The sequence below is a fragment of the Rana temporaria genome, chromosome 2, assembly GCF_905171775.1.
Source record: "Rana temporaria chromosome 2, aRanTem1.1, whole genome shotgun sequence".
Classification (NCBI taxonomy): domain Eukaryota; kingdom Metazoa; phylum Chordata; class Amphibia; order Anura; family Ranidae; genus Rana; species Rana temporaria.
In genome coordinates this window covers 90305004-90325332 of record NC_053490.1, presented here as the reverse complement: position 1 = coordinate 90325332, position 20329 = coordinate 90305004, and positions in this window count along the sequence as shown.

The following is a 20329-nucleotide window of genomic DNA, read 5'->3' as shown; positions in this document are numbered from 1 at the left end:
CTTATAGCAGAGCCCCCCCCCCAGCGTATCACCTTCCATCAGTGTCCCTTTACACACACACACACACACACACACACACACCTTTGCACCTTAGTGCTTGGTGTGGCAGGCAGCTGGCAGGAAAAGGCCTTTAAATTTGAAAAACATAAATCCACTTGTTGCAGCCTCTAAACTGCGCAAGTGAGCCTTAGTGAACTGCTGTGGTTGGCTTCAGATCGGGCAGTGGGGTGTGTAAATAAAAGCCATGCTTGATGTGTGCTATGATATCACTGCATAGGTGTGTACCCAGACCTGCCCTACTGCCTGATCTGAGGCAGAACTAGCAGTTCACTATTCAGCTGCCTCTGAATGGCAACAAGTGGATTTTTCACGGGCACGGGATTGTTAGATCGATTTCTGTTTAGCGGCAGTAGGCACAAATCAAACACACACACACATCATACCAGGGCTTGACAAATTTGCTTGGAATCTTGGAGCCAGCTAAAAAAGTTAGGAGCCAGGAACGTGCCCCGTCCCGCCGAGCTTGCATGCAGAAGCGAACGCATAAGTGAGTAGTGCCTGCATATGAAAGTGGTGTTTAAACCAAACGATTGGTAGAGCGAGAGCCATAATTCTAGCTCCAGACCTCCTCTGTAACTCAAAACATGCAACCTGTTGAATTTTTTAAACATCACCTATGGAGATTTGAAAGGGTAAAGGTTATATATACACACAGACACCAGTGGCGGTTGGTGCTCAAAATTTTTGGGGGGGTGCAAGCAAACTGAAAAAAAATAAAAAACATTAATTGCAGCCACTGTGCCCATCAAACGCAGCCACTGTGCCCCATCAAATGCTGCCAGTGTACATCGCTCGGCACTTACCTGTCTCCCAGCGGGTCAGCGGTGGTGTCCTGCACGTCTGTGATGTCTTCTTCCGTCCTCTCTATCACAGCGCCTGGCGTTTCAGCCAATCAGGTGATAGGTAACAGACCCGTGCACCTGATTGGCTGAGAGGCGGTTTAGTGTCAGCAAAGCAAATTCCTTCACTTTCCTAACACACAGCTGAGTGAACAGCGAACGTCCAGCATGGCGCCCGCTGTTCAGGTGCTTCCAAAATAACGCCACTGTAATTCAGGTGCACAGCGCCCAAAAAGGGGCTGGACACCTGAATAGGGGGTGTCAGTGGCGACCATAGATAGATTCATGCTATGCATAGACAGGTGGATGAGAGAGGAGGCGGCGCCCATTATGGACGCACCGCCACTGATAGACATATATATATATGCACACACACACACATACATATACACACACACACAAACACACACACACTATACATATATACACATAGACACACAGCATACACATAGGCCTAGATTCACGTAGGGCGGCGTAAGTGTGGGCGGGCGTAGCGCATCGTATTTACGCTACGCCGCCGCAACTTAGAGAGGCAAGTGCTGTATTCACAAAGCACTTGAGTCCTAAGTTACGGCTGCGTAGCATAAATGTGCCGGCGTAAGCGCGCCTAATTCAAATTGTGAAGAGGTGGGCGTGTTTTATGTAAATAAAGCATGACCCCACATAAATGACGTTTTGAACGAACGGCGCATGCGCCGTCCGTGGACGTATCCCAGTGCGCATGCGTCGGATGCCTAAGATATGTCGAACACTGCCTACGACGTGAACGTAACTTACACACAGCCCTATTCGCGTACGACTTACGCAAACGACATAAAAAGATACGCTTGTTCCGACGTCCATACTTTGCATGGGCTGCGTCACCTAGAGACCTGCTTTATCTTTACGCCGGCGTATGTCTTACGTAAACGGCGTAACTAAATGCGACGGGCACACGTACGTTCGTGAATCGGCGTATCTAGCTCATTTGCATATTCAACGCGGAAATCAACGGAAGCGCCACCTAGCGGCCAGCGTAAATATGCACCCTAAGATACGACGGCGTAGGAGACTTACGCCGCTCGTATCTTGGCCAAATCTATGCGTAACTGATTCTATGAATCAGGCGCATAGATACGACGGCGGCCATTCGGACTTACAACGGCGTATCTGGAAATACGCCGTCGTAAGTCTTTAAGAATCTGGGCCATTGATACACAGTATACACGTAGATACACAGTATACACAGCAGTACTTTTCCCCCAAAAATCAGCCTGATTGAACACACTGCTGCCCCCATCTCCTGGCATGCTGGGACTTGTAGTGCTCCAGCAGCTCATAGACACATTAGGTGGTAATGCAGGAGAAGAGGGGACTATGCTGGTGGGCAGCTGAATAGGCAGGGTAGCAGAGATTGGGGGAGAAATTCAGAACATCCTTCCTCCATAAGCATGGCACTTCTCACACAGAAAATCGATCTAGCAGCTTCATAGACAGGAGGAGCCATGCTAGAGGAAAAACACATCCTCCCCTCCCCCCTGCTTACCAGGGTAAGCCACTCACAAAAAAAAACTCTGTTCTGCTCAGCAAGCTTACCTTCAGGCACACTGCAGCCCTTCCCACACTGCAGGCTGTGTCTCCTCCTTCCTCTCCTCTCCTCCAGCTGTCGGCAATCTCCTGATCTAAAATCAAATAAGCCGCGGAAAGGGGAATGGGGTGTGTACACTATGTTCCCATTGACTAAAGAGACAGTACAGAGGCGGGGCAGCTATAGCGGCACGATTTTCACAGCAAAATGATGTCGGCAAGGGACTTATTAGGGATAGATGTAAAAATATACATATTTTTACATACTGTCCCTGGTTTTACTGAGGCTGGACATCCTGAAGGGGCCCCCTAGTGGCATGGGGTCCTCAGTCCGTGCCCGAGTGCCCTAATGGTCAGTCCGCCCCTGCTAGTTACTTAAACCAGCCTAGGTGACCAGACCATTCGGCACCTACAACCCTGAATTTTAAGCATAAACACATAGATGAGCAGACAGACAGAAACAATAGGTGACTCAGTTAACAATGGCAGAATACACTTGACCCATAACACCTTAAACAGATTATATCAGGATACTGCAGAATGAGGTTACTATGAGCTGATGATATTAACATGTTCTGAGTCTCACAGTCTGAACCAGTCATTGTTGGTAGTGGGGCATCTAGGCTCTAAACATGGATCCCGGAAAAAAAAAACATGGATCCCAGGCCAGGATTCTCAGTATCTGTGTGCTTCGGGGAGACATAAACTTGAATCAGAAACAAGACCACTCCAAGGGCCCCCTTTGAGCTGGGGGCCTCTTTGCTAAAGGGCGCTTCGAGATTCTGATAAGCCCCTCGCTTTCCGACCCCCACAACCACCGGCCAGGGTTGTGGGGAAGAGACCATTGTCCCCATCATTTTTTTTACATTTTGGCGTGGGGTTCCCCTCAAAATAAATACCAGACCTGAAGAGCCTGGTATACGTGGGGGGACCCCATATGTTTTTTTAAGATTTTTTTTATTGCCAGCAATTCTTTCTTTTTTTACGTTCAGCTGTCAGCAGTGAACCCTGCTAACAATGGATGACTCATCGGTAGTTAAGGACCGCCCGATCCTTAACAACCAGTACACATTCCACAAATACCAAATGCCTGGACCACTACTTAATTTACGCATGCATGTAATGATTTATTTCCTCCTGTGAATGGATTTTACCGCCTTTTCATGCAGTATTTACCAAGCGTTTTCAGCATTTCTCGGTAAATACCGCACAGCTGTCTAGTGAATTGACAGTTTAAGGATTGCATGCAATATTTAGGAAAAATGGGTCCTGACACCTAAATATTTCATGCGAGTTCATTCTGTGAATGGCGTCTACAGTAACTAATTTAGTATTTTGCGAGTAGCGGCAGCTGTAAGGAGCATCAAATTATCATTATGTTGCAATTACGTGCAGAAAAAAGGTTAAAGGTTAAAAGAAAGGTTTTCTTACAAAATACTATTTTCTAACCTTTCATTAACCAGTACTTAACCCCTAAATAATTAACTACTTCTTTCTCTTCGCTCCTTGGCTATTTGTACACACAGCCAGGGGCAATGTGAAACAAACTTGGCACGCTCTAGAGGCTTAAAGCTAAAGTTTAAAGCAGAATGTCCCTCTCTCAATCAACATTGACTAGTTTTAATCAACATGCTGCTAGCATTAGTAAAACGAATTATGTACTTACTTTTTTTTACGTTTCTTCAGTTACTTTCTGGTTTCTGGCTTAGGAAAATGATGTCATACATCCCAGGAGTCTTCAGGAGAGTTGTAGGGGTTTTCTCAGCTAAGCACACTCTCCTGCCTGAATTCCTGAGCTAAGGGCAAATGGATTCCAGGAGGTAAGTGCTACTTTAATCATCTGCCCTTACTCAAGATGGCCACAATCAGAAATTCTACAGAGTGATTTCTCAGCATAAATCATGAAGACATGGATGGATTGGCGAGCTTGGCTTCATGTGAGAAACTCACAGTGTGCAGTAAAATCAGAGTAAGCAATTCAGTACAGCCTTTTTTTTAAAGGATGTACCATACTACAAGTAGTAAAACTATAATCAAATGGTTACAAAGTAAACAAGCAAATCATAAAGCTCTTATTGGAGGCTATAAAAAAATTCTTATTTCTATTTTTCACACCTGGAATTCTGTAGGTAAGAGATGGGAAGGGGCCTGCAGTGGTTGTGTTTTATGACATATTCCTTAGCTCTTATGCCGCGTACACACGATCATTTTTCGTCATGAAAAAAACATTGTTTTAAAAAAATGTCATTTAAAATGATCGTGTGTGGGCTTCACATCATTTTTCGGGTTCTGAAAAACGTAAATTTTTTTTCGAACATGCTGCATTTATTAGCGACGTTTTAAACGATGTTGTTTTTCGGGTTGTAAAAAATGATCGTGTGTGGGCTAAAACGACGTTAAAAACCCGCGCATGCTCAGGAGCAAGTTATGAGACGGGAGCGCTCGTTCTGGTAAAACTACCGTTCATAATGGAGTAAGCACATTCATCACACTGTAACAGACAGAAAAGCGCAAATCGTCTTTTACTAACACGGAATCAGCTAAAGCAGCCCCAAGGGTGGCGTCATCCGCATGGAACTTCCCCTTTATAGTGCTGTCGTACGTGTTGTACGTCACCGCGCTTTGCTAGAGCATTTTTTTTAAATGATGGTGTGTGGGCAATGCCGTTTTAATGATGAAGTTGGAAAAAAAGTTGTTTTTTCTACATGCCAAAAAACTTCGTTTTTTTTTTCATGCTGAAAAATGATCGTGTGTACGCGGCATTAAATGCCTAAATGTTATTCAATTGAAATACTGTAAACTTTGGTTTCTTTGACTGTCACATGTAACTTTCCTTGGTTAATAAAGGAATTAAAAAATAAAATAAAAAAATTACTTGATTCCCATATCCACATACTTGATGTGGATGGAGGAATCCTCCATGCTGAGGTATTGTATTCTGACAGCAGTAATACAATGGAATACACTGGTCACAACTTAACCCTATCACGTGTCTGCTTGGTGGTTTGGAGAAGGACTTGTATCCCCCTCCTAAATACACAGCACTACTAAGGTTGTTAATAGGGTTGCCACCTTTTCTTCGAGTCAAACCCGAACACTTTATCGGCGCACAACAAATATTTTTTTTACAGTACATATATTTTGTGATTAAATAACATTTATAATCATATGAAGTTAATCACAAGGGTCCCCTCTTACATCAGAGTCCAGAGAGTTCCCCTTTTAAACCTGAATCCACGAGTTCCAGTTTTACATCTGTATCCGCAGAGTTCCCCTTTTACAATTGAATCTGCAGAGTTTGCAGTTACATCTGATTCCAGAGAGTTTGCTGTTACATCTGATTCTGCAGAGTTTGCTCTTACATCTGAACTTGCAGAGTTCCTTTACACTGTAAGGGGGACTCTGCAGACTCTGATGTAAGGGAGAACCCTGGGAACATAAGAGATGCTCTGGGAACCCTGAGAACTGTCATGCACGGAGAGGACTCAGATGAAAGGGGGAACACTGTGGCCTCTGGTGTAAAGGTAAACTTTGATGTAAGGGGTGCTCTGATTTACCTTAGTGTACTCACTCAGAGGCAGGAGAAGAGAAGGGGGAGAATTCATTTAAAGACAGGGATGAAAGGTGAGCTCACTCACCCCCTGGCACCTCCTATCCTATTTTTATTGGATTGGAGCGTGGGCAGACACAGAGGGGTAGAGGCGGCAGGAAGAGGGGCAGATCGAGCCCTCTCTCCTCTCCTATCTGTGTGTGTGTGTGTGTGTGTGTGTGTTTGGGGGGAGGGGGAAACTGTTAGTGCTGGCTTTGGGCAGTGTGAAAGAGAGTGCAACAGACACTCTCAACTTAGACAACTGCAGCCAGCGAACTGTCCGGTTAAATCCTGGACAGGTGGCAATCCTAGTTGTTATATCGAGCTAGGAAGCTAATAGCGAGGTATTGGCTTTCTCCCCAAGCTCCAACATCTCACCAACGGATTCAAAAAGTTAATAGGACCCTTATCTGAGAGAAAAATACTTACCAAGACAGGAAAGCAACTAAAAAATGTACAGAAATGTGTCAGGAATGTTTGGAGTCCCCTGGGGTGGCTCATCCACAACTTGTTCCTAACAGGCTGTTACAAATGTCAAAATGGGCAGTGGGGGATTTCATTGTATGTCCCGAGGACCTAAGGGGGAAGTGGACCGGTGGTTTTAGTAGGATGCTACACTGGGATAGGCCTCTCTTCTGCTACTTAAGCCAGGTACATACGATCAGATTATCGGATGAATTTTTTTTTACGATTTTTTTTGCATGCTAGTCTCATATCGAAAGTGAAGAGGTTACTCAACATATGAAAATTCTCGTACGACTTCAGAAGTGATGTAATGTGTTGAATTGTTTTGTATGTGTTCTTTCATTTCTGAGCATGCGTTGTCTTGCTGGTACAATTTCCGGGCGAAAACTGTACTAATTAAACAAAAATCGGACGTTGTGTTTACGTATGACAAAAATGTTATAGCCTGTCGTCCATTCATAATCGGCTGTTGTAAGCACCAAACTAATGATCAAAAAATTGTCAGATCGTTCGTCTGACTAAATTTTACTTCAGATTTTTGTATCGTGTGTATGGGCCTTTAGACTTACCTGGTTGGAGGATAGAGCACACCAATTACGTTGGTTAGTTATGTTTTTCTTTATTTTGGTTGTAAATTTATGTTGCTTTTCCTTATTTGTTAATAGGAATATATATGATAGTGCAGCCCTCAAAATTTCCACTCGCCTACTAGCATTTGGCGAGTGTATTTAAGCTGGGGGCGAGTAATGACAGGGCTGCATGACCAATCTTCCTCCAATCTGTGCCTACACTTAGAGTCCCGATGAGATTGGCGGCCGAAGAGGAAAGGTGCATGCTCAGGAAAAGTAGTCTGGTGAGCCGCGCACAGGCAGAGCAGTACACAGGTGCTCTCCTTACAATTCTTATTAAGCCATGGGACCTAACCGTATGACCTCGCTGAGCCTGCCCCCTCCCCCTCCTCCCGGGCCCCGACCAATGTAGCTGGAGAGCAGAAAGTAATGAGTGAGGTGGAGGATTGCAAAAATTACCACTCCGGTGCAGCGCTCACTGAAAGTTGCCCTGACATGAGAGCGGCAGCCTTCTAGTTTGTGCAGTTTTCTTCTCCTTGTGCTCTATGTAAGTGTCCAACAGTTTAGCCTGAGCACTGTGAACAGACTGGTCTCAATGTGTGCTGTGCGCTGTCAGTGTGCGCTGTGCTATGGTGTCAATGGCTGTGCAGTTGTGTGGATCTCAGCGCTGGATTGTACTTCCTCCCGCTGTGCTGCAGCTCCTCTCCTCTCTGCCAGCCTGAATAAAAGGGGGAAGTGGGGACATGCAAACGTGGAGCCGCACACACAGGCTCCTGATGATGAGATGAATGGGAGAGAGAGAGAGGATGGATGGGAGTTGCAGAGGAGACAGCAAGAGAATGGGGAAGAGACCCTGTTCTAGTGCCCTGTCCCTCTGGTCTGCCCCCAGTGCCCTGTCCCTCTGGTCTGCCCCCAGTGCCCTGTCCCTCTGGTCTGCCCCCAGTGCCCTGTCCCGTTTTGTTAAAGTTGTTGTTGGTAATATTTAATTTTGTAACTTGATTCTGCATAAAACATTGTCATTCCATGAGATAATCTACGAGGGCGTGTTTACGGGTGCAATTAGGCGCAGGGCAGTGTATGAATTAGGTGGGGCAACTGGTGGCGAGTAACTCTTGAGGCCTGGCTAGTAGCTCAGGACTTGAAATTGTGAGCCCTGTGATAGTGCAATGTACAGGCTCTGAGAATTTAAATACACTAGAGAGAAAATTATTTTCTGTATATAAAATATACAGAAAATAATTTTCTCTCTAGTGCATTTAAATTCTCAGAGCCTGTACATTGCACTATCATATATATTCCTATTAACAAATAAGGAAAAGCAACATATATTTACAACCAAAATAAAGAAAAACATAACTAACCAACGTAATTGTATTTTGTTTGTCTGTACATTTTCATTCAATAAAATAAAATAAAAATTCTGATTAAAAAAAAAAATACACTAGTCAGCGCTGACTGAGTGGAGAAAATCCAAGATGGGTGTTTAGTTTTTTTACTTCCAGCTTGGAGTTGGACTTTAATTGAGTAGCACTTGGGAAAATGAAAACTCCTAGGTATGTTGCCTTGTGTTGGACTTCAGCATCTCTGAGCATCAAAACTGCAGTCAGTATTCACTTGAAAGCCCAGACAGGCTCTCTCTATCCAGAAAAGCAGTGACGGCTATAAGTACGGTAATTAAATTACTAAAGGCAAATAGGCTGTTCACTTTCTGCAAGGAAAAAATTGCACTTTGCAAGGGCAATTGCCCCAGAGCTTACTAAATGAGGTTAAGCTCTGCTGCTGCCATCTTTCAAGCATGTGGTTGGGAATTCTTTGCAAAGTGAAATTTCAACACATTTGCTAAGCTCTGGGAAAATGCCCCTTTCAATGCGAACAGCCTCCTTGCCTTTAGTAAATCAGCCCCAATGTTTCTGTCCCTGGATGCATTCCTGTAGAACCCGTGGATACAAGCCTAAAGAGAATCTGTTATGAAGCAAAACCCACATGAAAAGGATGGAAGCTTCTAATCTTTAACTCACAGATTGCATACTAGTTCCAGAGCAGTGAATTCACTCTCAGCCAACATGGATACGTTTATTTTTGCTTCTCCGAAGTATATAGATCATAAGAGCACAGGGTGCAATGACACATCGTGTTAGATTCATGGCGGTGATTAATGCAGATCCGGCTCGGGGCCCTCTGGTATTGGAACCATGCTGTCACAACATGTAATGTCCCAATGAAAACAGTGAGTGGGTGAAGATCAGGGAGCCCACCTTCTTCTAGGAAAAACACATATTTTGTATGCATACAGCAGAAATTCAATGTTCCAGAAGAAATGGCTTCATAAAGCATAAACTGTGAGCAATTTTCCATCATTTTACTCTTTATCCTAAAGAAGACAACAAGCCTGTGTCTAAGAGACATAGCATAATAATGCAAAGGTTGTCATTCAATATTCGCCTTTTTGTGCTATTATTTTAACCAGCATTACACAAAATTGTCATCTTATAGCATAACAGTTATGCTATAAGATGATAGACGATTGTGCTACTATACCTCATTTAGGCCAGGTTCACATACTGTATGTGCGGCCGTGGGCTCAATCCTGGGGTGCGGTGCTTTCCTGGTCACCGGTTCAAGTACGAATCAGGTCTGAATTTCTGCCTGGATTTGCACCTGAATCGGACCCAAAGACGCACAGGACCCTTTTTGAATGCGGAACAGCGGGAGCCCTGGACATGTGTGAACCAGCTCCATTGAGAGCTGATCACACTTGCTTGTCATGTGAACTGGATGCGCGAAAACTCAACCTTAAAGTGTAAAGCCACTTTTTTTATTTTGGATGGAATGGGGTTAATTTACTAAAAGCAAATAGGCTATTCACTTTGCAAGGGAAGTTGCACTTTGCAAATAAATTTGCAATGACATACTAATCATGTGCAAAATAAAAAAAAAATGCTTTTTTGCTTGCATTTGATTGGATGATGTATGTCAACAGAACTTCACCTTATTACGTTTAGCACACTCACCTTTAGTATATTAACCCCAATGTGTCAGGTTTGTACTACTGTCTGTGTTCCTACTTGGGAAATTTACCTTTACTATTGCTCCCGATAAGCATTATCTCCAGTATCGATAGTGTTGTTAAACCAAAATGTTTGAGTTGTCACAGTAAAAAGTAAGGATAGGGTGAAATCTGCAGATAGAGAAACCTAGTCCAGTGACAACTGTCTAAAATACGTTATCCTTTCACTTTTGGAAAGATCTCCTGTTACTTCCTGCTGTGTCCCTTGGACAGGAAATATAGGGGAATTGACAGGTACCTGCTCCCATGTTCTCCATTCTTACCTAGGCAAGAATAACTTCCGCTTGGGCCCACCCCCACTACCCTGTCACAACCTCTAGGGACATGCACAGTAGGGGGCTGGCTGATATTCATCAGGAAGTCACAGTTGGCTCCCAAATCCAAGATGGCCACCCGGGCACTTGCATTGTGAGTGAGTGAAAAACTTATATAGCGCAACACATGCGAACTGAATTGCCTCAGGGGGCTTGGTATTGGTGGAAAGAATAGGGAAGACGGTGCTAGAATCCTTGCACTGAAAAGTACCTGATTTTTAAAAGTCAGATGGCACAGTATTTGTAGCTGCAAACTTTGATTTATAAATAAAAAATGGGTAAAGTTCCTCCTATATTGCTATGACGCTGCTGGCAGGGCCACGTCCTAGCAACCAAAGGGTGGGGTGGTGGCCGGACCACATCCGAGTTAGTTGCTGTGCCAGAATCCTAGCAACTAAAGAGTGGGCTGACAGTTGGGCCACATTCTCATTAGTTGATGTGCAAGAATCTTAGCAACCAAAGAGTGGGGTGGCGTCTGGGCCACCTAGTGAAAAAAGGGTGGGGTGGCAGCCAGAAACCTAGCAACCAAAGGGTGGGGTGAGGTGGTGAGTTACCCGCATTATTGTTAGTTGCTATTCCATAATCCTAGCATCAAATGGTGGTATTGTTGGCCAGGCCACATCCTCATTAGTTGCTATGCAGGAATCCTAGCGAAAAAAAGGGTGTGGTGGTGGCCATGCCACATCCTCATTAGTTGCCATGCCAGAATCCTACCAATCAAAGGATTGGGTGTCGGCTGGGCCGCATCCTCAATAGTTGCTGTGCCAGAATCCTAGCAACCAAGGAGTGGGGTGGTGGCCAGGCCCCATCCTCATTAGTTGCAATGCCAAAATCCTAGCAAGCAAAGGGTAGGATGGCAGCTGGGCTACATCCTTATTAGTTGCTGCTATGCCAGAATCCTAGCTCTCAAAGGGTGCAGTGGCAGCCAGTCTAAGTTGCTATGCAAGAATCCTAGAAAACCAAAGGGTGGGGTGGTGGCCAGGCCACATACTCATTAGTTGCTATGCTGGAAACCTAGCAAACAAAGGGTGGGGTGGTGGCCTGGCCACATCCTCAGTTGCTCGGTCAGAATCCTAGCATTCAAATAGTAGGGTAGCAAAAATGTTGTGGCATGTGTTACCCTGGGGTGGGGGGGGGGCAAAAATGGCCATCTCAGGTGGAAATTAACCTAGGCATACTTCTGGCTCTTCTAGTAGTCTGGAGAATTTGAATACATATAGGTGAGGCACAGAACTACATGTGCATACTGTCAGTATCCAAACTCGGATGTAGGCCTCCATAGAGATCACTTGTACAGTCACAGTAAAACTTGTGTGTTATGTAGATATGAAAATTTCTCGCAGTCATGCACATTACTTGTGTAGCGCCCATGTACTAAACAGTACTGACGCTAGTTAAATTTAAGGGTAGATCAGAGTATAGTTAAACTCTGATCCTGATTGTTAGTAGCAAAATTTGGTCTCTGTCTCAGCTTGGCTGTGCTGTGAGCCCATCCTGCTGTACTGGGGTGTTCTTCCAGCCCCGGTGCTGCAGGTGGCAGCAGTGGAGTCAAGGTTTGGGTGCTCTTTCCCAGCAGCCAATCACGAGGGTTTGTCCTCGCTGTGCATGCTGGGGAGGGGTATTTATGGGACAGACGCCATTGGTTCTGGGTCTTCTTCGTCCAGTGTGGCACCCACCTTTAGGGTGGCTACATCACGGCGCCCCGGCGTTATGGCCTACCTGGCCGGGGCGTGCGTGCCACGTGGTGTTCCTGGTTTCGGGGCCATGCTGACCCGGAGCATCTGAACAGTGGCCGGGACCCAGTGAGTGACTGGGTTCCCAATTTGAAGATCCCAAGCTGTACTGCAGTACGGTGGGGAGTCGGTCTGAGGAGCGCCATTGAGAGGCTGGCGGTCCAAAAGGGCCTGGATAAACCACCTGGGATCAAGGTAGCCAGACACTGAGGGATTGATCACCTGTCGGTCGGTACCTGGGCGACAAGTTGAAGGAGATCCAGGCGTAACTCATCTAAGGAGGAATATCTCCAAGAATCCAACCCAGAGGGGACCTGTGGCAGAGGTATTTTCTGGGGCTCATTGAGAGGGGTCTGTGGCAGAGACTTTCTCCCAAGTACAAGTTCACCAAGGAGGGTCTGTGGCAGAGACTTATTCTTACAATTGTCCGAGTGATACTCCGGCTGCCAGGTCAGTGAGAGAGGCCTGTCCGGATACACTAGACCCACTCCGGCGGGAGTGGTGCAAAGAAGTGTTACGTATGGGAGCAGGACTGTTTCCTATCATTACGCCTGAATGTGCTATTCTCCTATCTTCTTCAGCTTTACTTTCCTCACCACAAGTTTACTGTTTTTACCCGGCTGGGTAATAAAGAGCACAGCAAAGAGCACCTGTCTGGACATTCCTTTACTTCTACTATTTGCAATACGCATCATTCACCCCTAGGAATTTCGGAGGAGCCACGAGGTAACACGCCGCCCAAAAATCCAGCAGCTCGACTGGGGGTAATGCTACATGTGTATTCTTTTAACAACCAGGTCTGCAATGATCGCATAGCTGCCTCTTGGCAGTACAGAAGTTGAGACAGAAGGAAATTGTAGGTAAATTGACACTTTAAACATATCTGACACAAATTCATCTCCAACCCACTGGAAGTTATGTGAACTGTCCCCATAGGCTGCTTTTCTGTGCATATCTCTAACGAGTCCCGCAGCGGTAAATGATGTCATGGGATCTGTCTCTCCCTGAGATGAAAAGGATTAAGTGAAACCCGCTGGCACTAGGCAAGAATCCAAAACATAATCTTGCATTCAGTTTGTAGAACTCTGAAAAGATCTGATGCAGCCTAGGCCCTTGAAAGAAATGCCTTCTCATACAGGAAAAGTAATGTAAAGAAAGTGTTTAGTGTTTCCAGATTGGTAAATAAATAATCAGAAAGGAACTGAACTTGTCTTATAGCCAATCCGGTATTAGCTGCAAGGAACCGTTTTGTGTTCACGCTACACCCTTTGATGTTTGGCATCTGATCAGTGCTCCAATTACAGGCATTTGGTGTTGGTGTGCGTCTGCTTTGATCTGTCTGCTTAATTTTATTTTCTGGATTTAGAAGCTTCATCCAGGCTCATGCTTCAAGCCGTCTCAGCATTTGTCTAATTTGTGGGAAACAATCAAATAGATCCACAGGTGCAGAGACACAGGGGTGAAGACAAAACTCCTGTCACCACACATCACTGAACGTACGGGAGAAAAATCACTAACTGCTTTTCTGCTTGAAAGAAAACGATGGTGATAAGCAAGTCTGATGGGGATTATGATTATCCTAGGCATATGGGGCTGGTGATGAGCTTTCATGAAAAGTTATTATTATTATTATTACTACTATACAGGATTTATATAGCGTCAACAGTGTGCACAGCGCTTTACAACATAAAGGGAGAACAGTTACAATACAATTCAATACAAGAGGATTAGTAGACCCCCTGCTCATTAGCGCTTACGATCTAAGGGCCAGATTCACAAAGAATTGCCCTGGCGCAGCGTATCAGAGATACGCTACGCCGCCGTATCTTACCTGGCGGAATTCCGAATCCAGGAAGATTTCGCGCCGTAAGTTACGGCGGCGTAGTGTATTTCTCGGCGCGTAGGGGGCGTGATTCATTTAAATGAAGCGCGTCCCCACGCCGATTGAAATGCGCATGCTCCGTTTTGAGATTTCCCGCCGTGCTTTGCGCGAAATGACGTTGCACCGACGTCATTTTTTGAACGTAGACGTGAGTTACGTCCTTTCCTATTCACGGACGACTTAAAGCGGGGGTTCACCCTGTTAAAAAAAAAAATAATGTTTTTTTTTATTAGACCATTACATTCGGCATCGTAGCGCGAGCTACGGTATGCCGGTCTTACATTTTTTATCCCCGTACTCACTGTGCTATGGCTCATTGAAGATTCCGGGGAATGGGCGTTCCTATGGTGAGAGAAGGTGATTGACGGCCGGCCCTGGCACGTCACGCTTCTCCGGAAATAGCCGAAATAGGCTTGGCTATTCACAGCGCCTGCGCATAGCCTGTGCGCAGGCGCCGTGAAGAGTGGAGACCTACTCCGGCTGTCTTCGGGGAGCGTGACGTGCCAGAGCCGGCCGTTAATCATCCTCCCTCTCCATAGGCACGCCCATTCCCCGCGGGAGTCCGATTCTTCAATCATCGATAGCGCAGTGAGTACTGGGATTAAAAATTTAAGACCGGCATACCGTAGCTCGCGCTACGATGCCGAATGTAATGGTCTAATGATGTGAAGGAGGGTGAACCACCGCTTTAAGCAAAAAAAAAAAATTCAAAATTCGTCGCGGGAACGACGGCCATACTTTAACATGGCAAGTCTATCTATACGCCACAAAATAGCAGCTTTAACTATACGCTGGGAAAAGCCGACTAGCGACGACTTAAGAGAATGCGACGGCCGCGCGTACCTTCGTGGATCGACGGAAAAAGCTAATTAGCATTCCCGACGCGGAAAATGACGCAAACTCCACCCAGCGGGCGCCGAAGTATTGCACCTACGATCCGAAGGCGTACGAAGCCGCACGCTTGTCGGATCGAAGCCAGAAGCCGTCGTATCTTGGTTTGAGGATTCAAACTAAAGATACGACGTGGCAAATTTGAAAGTTTGAAAGTCACTGTGAATCTGGCCCTAAAAGCTTATTTTTTGTCATATATTAGGCTCTATTTGAATCTATGCAATGAGTTAATATCTGGTAAAATGCAGGCTTTTTATATTTGTTACTTCACCTTTAATTACATTTTCCAAAATCATCGCTATACATTACAACATCTTCAGTACATTAATATGCAGTGCTCCATTTTATAAAAGACTGCTCAGTTTTTAAAGAATTCCACGTATGGATATTATACATAGTTACATTGGACCATGTAGTGTATATGCCATACTCTGGCCAATACCCCTGGAAGCTGGAAATCAATACCCCTGGAAGCTGCCAGCCAGTGCCATGTGCCACTTGCCAGCTGCCAGTCAGTGTCACCTGCTAATGCCAATCAGTGCCACCTGCCAAAAATAAATAAAAAACAAAAATCGGCCCAAAATATCGGCTGCAAAAAATATCGCCCATTGGCTGTCCCGATTTCTAAATATTGGCATCAGCCAGAGAAAAACCCATATCGGTCGACCTCTAATTGTAAACAAAGAAGGTCAGCCACCATCCACAGAATGCTTTGAATCTTCAGACTGAATACAAAACGTTCTCTGATTGGATGAGATGGAGAGCGTGACATCACCACCACACACCACTCCAATTACATCCCTGAGTATACGTACATCTATGATGATGCAATGCAGGAAATGACATATCCGGGGGGGGGGGGTGACATATCTTGGGGGGGGGGCGTTCTTTATACAGAACACCTCCAGATAGCCATTTAGCATTGCATTTCATAGAAAATTACAGTGGCTGTAGATTCAAAAGGAAAGGTCATTTTTAATAACATTCAATTACAATATGACTTGTGTCACGATTGCATACGCTATATGATTTTTTTTACTCTTAACCACTTCCGGCCTGGTCTATAGCAAAATGACGGCCGGGCGGTGGTTCAATTATCCTGACTGGACATCATATGATGTCCAGCAGGATAACAGCTGCCGCTCCGCCCGTGGGGGCGCGGATTACGGCGAACGGTGGTGCAGCATGTCAGTCTGAAACACAGCTACTCCGACAGAGGCTCTTTACCACGTGATCAGCTGTGTCCAATCACGGCTGATCACGATGTAAACAGAAAAAGCCTTTTCCCCATTATGCCATTGGCGGCATGAGTGGCACTGTCTGCAGCACAATATGGCATTGGTGGCACTGTCAGCAGGTAGCACATGCATTATGGCATTAGTGTCATGGGTGGCACTGTCTGCAGCACAATATGGCATTGGCAATATTGACTATGTTTGAAGGCACTGTCTGGGGAGGGGCCAGGGGCGGGGCTGAAGGAGGGACCAGGAGTGGAGCTGAAGGGGACCCCATCAGGTAGGCTGTACGGGGCCCCATGATTTCTATCAGCGGCCCTGCCTGTACGTACAGTAAATATATCCTAAACTTGCGCTGTTCAGGAGTTATTCTCACTGGATGCAGCTGGTGATGCCACTGGCACATGTGCTCTGACGGACAGCATACCGTGCCATCCTTTCAGAGCTCTGTACAGGTAACCACGACTACCATGCGCATGCACAGGAGTGACATCATCGTGGCTCAGCCATACCAAGGACCGGAGCCTGCGAACCTTGAAGAAAGACAAGGGGAAGATGGAAGCCTTGTCAGCGGTGACGATGCACCACTGGAGGGCTTCATTCTAACTTAAGTATTTCATAATGTTACTATCAAATGAAAACAAAGTACAGTATTTTACTTGAATGCAATCCAAAAGCTGTAACGTTATAAAGCGGATCACCTGTAAATGTAACCAGTTCTATGTATTGCTGTTTTTCAGATCTCTAATTACCAGGCAGGGTAGGAGTGTAAATCTTTGGCAGGATAATGTGTCTTTACAAGCAGATTCCCCAGCAATATATCTTCCACCTGGCAATCACAGGATGTATTGCTTGGCGACTTCTGAGCCACATCTAGAGCTGGCCTGTGCCTAGGGGCTTTCCTTTTTACATGCTAAATATAGAAGGGGGAATGTGACATTAAAATAGTTGCTTTAAGAAATCCTACCAATATATTGTGCTATGTATATTGCACTGATCCAAGCTCATGAGATACTGACTGGTAGGATCATGGTTTGTGTGTATGTGTCACCTATGTACAGTGGAACCTTGGATTACGAGCGTAATCCGTTCCAGGAGAATGCTCGTCATCCAAAGCACTCTCATATCAAAGCGAGCTTCCTCATAGAAGGCATTGACTTCTATGGCATGCAATACCTCATGTGACCAGAGGTGGGGGGCACTGGAGAGCCTCGGAAATACTCGAAACAGCTCAGCTGAACTCAGAAACCCTCGGAAAGGCTCGGGAACTGAATATTTACGAGTATTTTGGAATGGCTCCGATCAGCTCTGGTGCCCCGGCACCTCTGGCCAAATGCGGTACTGCACACCGCTGTGGTTTGAATCCGGCTCGTCTCGCAAACCGAGTCAGGATTTAGAAAAAAAAATGCTCGTATTGCGAAATGCTCATTAACTGCGTTACTCGCAATCCGAGGTTTCACTGTACACATAGAGAGGGGCTCCAAGGTTTATGGATGATGTAAAGAAAACAGACGTCTTGTTTTCTGAGGCCCTGTACACACAAGGAGACATGTCCGATGAAAACGGTCCGCGGACCGTTTTCATCGGACATGTCTCCTGGGAGCTTTTGGTCTGATGTGTGTACACACATCAGACCAAAATCCCCGCGGACAGAGAACGCTGTGACGTAGACGACACCGATGTTCTCAAACACGGAAGTTCAATGCTTCCACACATGCGTCGAATAAATTTGACGCATGCACGGGATTTCAGGTCCGCTGGTTAGACGTACTAACCAGCGGACATGTCCGACGGACAGGTTTCCAGCGGACAAGTTTCTTAGCATGCTAAGAAACTTTTGTCCGCTGGAAACCTGTCTGCTAGGCCAGGAAACCTGTCCGATAGGCCGTACACACCACCGAACATGTCCGATGAAACTGGTCCGCGGACCAGTTTCATCGGACATGTTCGGTCGTGTGTACGGGGCCTTAGAATCGTCACACCCTCAATACCTGAAGGTATAACAAATCTTAACACCTGAACGCAGTTTTGTGTTAGTAAAACTGTACATTACCACCACTTAGGGCCCTTTCACACGGACGTGTCCATGTACAGGCTCCGCTTTGTTGGAGTGATCCCCGCTGAACAGGCAGAAGACAGGTCGGTCTCTGCACTAGACATGTGCAATTCGTTCTGTTTCTAATTCGTTTTTTTACGAAAATTCGGAAATTCGTGAATTACGAATTTTCGTATTTACGAATTTTTTATTTACGAATTTTCGGACTTCCGAAAATTTTGAATTTAAGAATTTACGAATTTTCGTATTTCCGAAAATTCGAATTTTCGTATTTCCGTTTTTTTTACGAATTTCGGAAATTCGGATTTTCGGAAATTCGGAAATCCGAAAATTTTTCGGATTTTAGAATTTTCGAAATTCCGAATTTTCGAATTTTTCAATTTTCTAATTTTTCCAGGTTCGAATTTTTGAATTTTCGAATTTTTGAATTTTTGAATTTTCGAATTTCCGAATTTCCGAATTTTCGAATTTTTCAATTTTTCATTTTTTCAATTTTCGAATTTTCGAATTTTCGAATTTTTCAATTTTCGAATTTTCGAATTTTTCAATTTTCGAATTTTCGAATTTTTCCAATTTCGAATGTTTCAATTTTCGAATTTTTGAATTTTTCAATTTTCGAGTTTTTCCAATTTCGAATTTTCGAATTTTTCAAGTTTCGAATTTTCGAATTTTTCAATTTTCGAATTTTCGAATTTTTCAATTTTCGAATTTTCGAATTTTTCAATTTTTCCAATTTCGAATTTTTCCAATTTCGAATGTTTCAATTTTCGCATTTTTGAATTTTTAAATTTTCGAGTTTTTCCAATTTCGAATTTTCGAATTTTTCAAGTTTCGAATTTTCGAATTTTTCAATTTTCGAATTTTTCAATTTTTCAATTTTCGAATTTTCGAATTTTTCAATTTTCGAATTTTCGAATTTTTCAAATTTCGAATGTTCACTTTTCCAATTTCGAAATTCAAAAATTGAAAAATTCGAAAACGGAAAAATTCGAAAATTCGAAAACTGAAAAATTCGAAATACGAAATTTCGAAAATACAAAATTTCGAAATTTCGAAAATTGAAAAATTCGAAATTTCGAAAATTGAAAAATTCGAAATACAAAATTTCGAAATTTCTCCATTTTCGAATTTTAACAATCACTTTTCCAATTGAAATTTCGAAAATTGAAAAATTGAAAAATTCGAAAATCGAAATTTCGAAAATTGAAAAATTCGAAATTCGAAATTTCGAAAATTGAAAAATTCGAAAAATGCGAAAAATTCAAAAATTCGAAATTCTAAAATTGAAACATTTTGAAAAATTAGAAAATTCGAAAACTGAAAAATTCAAAATTTCGAAAATTGAAAAATTCGAAATTTGAAAATGGAAAAATTCGAAATTTGAAAATTGAAAAATTCGAAATTTGAAAATTGAAAAATTCGAAATTTGAAAATTGAAATTTCGAAAATTGAAAAATTCGAAAATCGAAATTTCGAAAATTGAAAAATTCGAAATTCGAAATTTTGAATTTCGAATTTTTCAATTTTCGAAATTTCAATTTTCAAATTTCGAATTTTTCAATTTTCAAATTTCGAATTTTTCCATTTTCAAATTTCGAATTTGTCAGGATTTAGAAAAAAAAATGCTCGTATTGCGAAATGCTCATTAACTGCGTTACTCGCAATCCGAGGTTTCACTGTACACATAGAGAGGGGCTCCAAGGTTTATGGATGATGTAAAGAAAACAGACGTCTTGTTTTCTGAGGCCCTGTACACACAAGGAGACATGTCCGATGAAAACGGTCCGCGGACCGTTTTCATCGGACATGTCTCCTGGGAGCTTTTGGTCTGATGTGTGTACACACCATCAGACCAAAATCCCCGCGGACAGAGAACGCTGTGACGTAGACGACACCGATGTTCTCAAACACGGAAGTTCAATGCTTCCACACATGCGTCGAATAAATTTGACGCATGCACGGGATTTCAGGTCCGCTGGTTAGACGTACTAACCAGCGGACATGTCCGACGGACAGGTTTCCAGCGGACAAGTTTCTTAGCATGCTAAGAAACTTTTGTCCGC